The following is a 3,452-nucleotide window of genomic DNA, read 5'->3' as shown; positions in this document are numbered from 1 at the left end:
TAACCCCTCCTGTGCCACATGTTTAATGGGATCCTGACAGCAATGAATCCAACCAAGAGGGCATGGTGTGTGTATAAATGCACAAATGGCGATAGATAGATAGATAGATAGATAGATAGACAGATAGATAGATAGATAGATCGATAGAAAAGCCATAGGTACAAGTTGCAAACCTCAAGAGTTAAAAAAGACCTGCGTGCTCAAGTAAAAATTATAAATATAGAGATTCGAGTACTGGCACTCACAGGATTTGCACAAAAAGAGAGAAAGATTTTTAATGAGTTAATTAAAAAAAGTACTGTACATTCGAAAGAAGAATTGATGTTTTGCCACCAATGTCTGGAATCAAATGTAAGGTAAGCACTCACCCCAAATCTCCCCCCTAACTGGCCTTCAGACTGGGCCCCCTTAGCTCATAACAAGGTTACAGATATATAGAAACATTGGGGTGTCACCCTGCTATAGTTCCAGGGGTACCCAGGGTACAAATAATCACTCACCCCAAATCTCCCCCTAACTGGCCTTCAGACTGGGCCCCCTTAGCTCATAACAAGGTTACAGATATATAGAAACATTGGGGTAACAGTCACCCTGCTATAGTTCCAGGGTACAAATAAGCACTCACCCCAAATCTCCCCCTAACTGACCTTCAGACTGGGCCCCCTTAGCTCATAACAAGGTTACAGATATATAGAAACATTGGGGTAACAGTCACCCTGCTATAGTTCCAGGGTACAAATAAGCACTCACCCCAAATCTCCCCCTAACTGACCTTCAGACTGGGCCCCCTTAGCTCATAACAAGGTTACAGATATATAGAAACATTGGGGTAACAGTCACCCTGCTATAGTTCCAGGGGTACCCAGGGTACAAATAAGCACTCACCCCAAATCTTCCTCTAACTGAGCTTCAGGTCAGATGGACTTCCCTGCACTCGTTCTCTAATGAGAAGTCAACAGCAACTCTTTTTCCTTAGGGCCACAATACCATAGGGCCAAATTCTATTAGTTATGATGTCATACACAGGTTCACTTGGGCCTTGGGAAAGCCACAGGGGCCATAAAACTTCCTTGGAGGGCTCCTCTATGGATCAGTGGCTCCACCTTCTGGTTGGCATCTGGCATTGTTGCCATGGAGAGCATGACCTAATATAATGGCTGATCCAAAATAAATATGCAGCCAGACTGTAGTGGGTGCTACACAAAAAGTGTTTGAGATACAAATGATTTCTGTGTGTGCCTCTGCGACCGAGCATTATTTATCTGCAGAAAACAACACAACCATGCTGCCTTGCAAACTTATCAGCCAATGAGAGCAAAGGAATTCTGCCAGTGACTCACAGCATGAGCGAGTTGGTTATGGGTAGGAAATAAAATGTTTGGTTGAGGAGAACCCACTGGGGATATGTAAAGGAATACCGGGGGGGGGGATTTTGTCTGTTTCATTTCTATCTGTGGCCTGGGATAGCCACCCCAGCCTTGGAGGCCCCCCTCCCCACTGTGAATTCCCTGCTACCCCACCGTGTCCTTCTGCCAATGTAAATTTGTATCATTAAACCAATCCTGGGCAGGTAGCGGGATTTGGGGGGGGGGCAGAGCCCACAAGGTTTGGGTCCCATTGGTTTTCTCCGGTTCTTCCGGCCCAGTCTGACTCGGCCTCACTGGAGGGATTTAATTAAATATGGATTTACCTTGCCTTGATTGTCTTACTTTGCTACTGGCATCGCAATGACATATTAACCAACCACAACTGATTTTGCACAAGCTAAATCTCTGAAACCCCAGTCCCTGTATGTGCCCATCCAATTAAACCCCAAGAGTGGACTCTCTGGGACCCCCTTATTTGATCGGCATGCTCTCATATATAAAAGGGCTGCTCCGACTGTCAGACTGGTGCTTTTCCTTTTTTTATTCTATAACAAAACTCACATTTTTGTGATTAAAATCAGCCATAACGTGTCCCCTTGTTTAGGTCCGATGTTCCGCGTGGTTTGGGCTTGTCCCGCTTTACCTTCTCACTCCGCTAGCTACTACCTGGACGCTTGGAGATGGCGTCAGCCGCCTATACCTTACGTGTTTAGGATTAGAATGCGTAAGGCAAGGATTAGAAGCGTTACCTACACAAAGCCTCTGAGGAAGTCGCCAATTGGCGAAACGCATAGGCGGTTGACGTCGTCTCCAAGCGTCCAGGTAGTAGGTAGCAGCGTGAGAAGGCAATGCGGGGCGAGCCCAACCCATGCGGAACATCGGACATAAACAAGGAGAAGTCTTAGAAGAAAGAAGCACCATTGCATTTAATATTTATAAGTTTATAAGTAATCTAGTACAAGGAGACACGTTATGGCTGATTTTAATCACAAAAATGAGAGTGTAACCAATTGGTTTTTAATGTTATAGAATAAAAAATGGAAATTTTATATTGTAGTATTTACTTGTGACATTGTAGTTCCACACCCTCATATATTCCCAAATATACCTTCAGTGCAGTTACCCTTTAAAAGTCACCACGTGTGGGTGTTTGAGTGGGTATTTACAAACGTTTAACTTTAAAGGGATACTGTCATGGGAAAAAACATTTTTTTCAAAATGCATCAGTTAATAGTGCTGCTCCAGCAGAATTCTGCACTGAAATCCATTTCTCAAAAGAGCAAACTGATTTTTTTATATTCAATTTTGAAATCTGACATGGGGCTAGACATATTGTCAGTTTCCCAGCTGCCCCTGGTCATGTGACTTGTGCTCTGATAAACTTCAGTCACTCTTTACTGCTGTACTGCAAGTTGGAGTGATATCACCTGCCTCCCTTTCCCCCCAGCAGCCAAACAACAGAACAATGGGAAGGTAACCAGATAACAGCTCCCTAACACAAGATAACAACTGCCTGGTAGATCTAAGAACAACACTCAATAGTAAAAACCCATGTCCCACTGAGACACATTCAGTTACATTGAGAAGGAAAAACAACAGCCTGCCAGAAAGCATTTCTCTCCTAAAGTGCAGGCACAAGTCACATGACCAGGGGCAGCTGGGAAACTGGCAAAATGTCTAGCCCCATGTCAGATTTCAAAATTGAATATAAAAAAATCTGTTTGCTCTTTTGAAAAATAGATTTCAGTGCAGAATTCTGCTGGAGCAGCACCATTAACTGATGTGTTTTGAAAAAAAAATTTTTTTCCCATGACAGGATCCCTTTAAAATTTGCCCATCAAAAACGTGCAGAAATGGCGCTGTAGAATATCCTCTTGCTAGAAGTTAAAAAGCGCAGAATATAGCGTAAAATCCTTTTTTTTTCCCTGAGTTTCATTTAGCGTTGATATTTATCAAATTTATAATGCTACCAATCCTTGGATCCACATTATACTGTGGGCCAGCTAGATTCAAGGTTTGGACCTTGGTCACTGAATGCTAAGGGAAACAATGTATCATAGTGTGTAAAGAATGGTTATATTCTGC

This window comes from Xenopus laevis, chromosome 7L, assembly GCF_017654675.1.
Source record: "Xenopus laevis strain J_2021 chromosome 7L, Xenopus_laevis_v10.1, whole genome shotgun sequence".
Lineage (NCBI taxonomy): Eukaryota > Metazoa > Chordata > Amphibia > Anura > Pipidae > Xenopus > Xenopus laevis.
The sequence above is the reverse complement of the archived record's forward strand: the minus strand, read 5'-3'. Positions refer to the sequence as shown.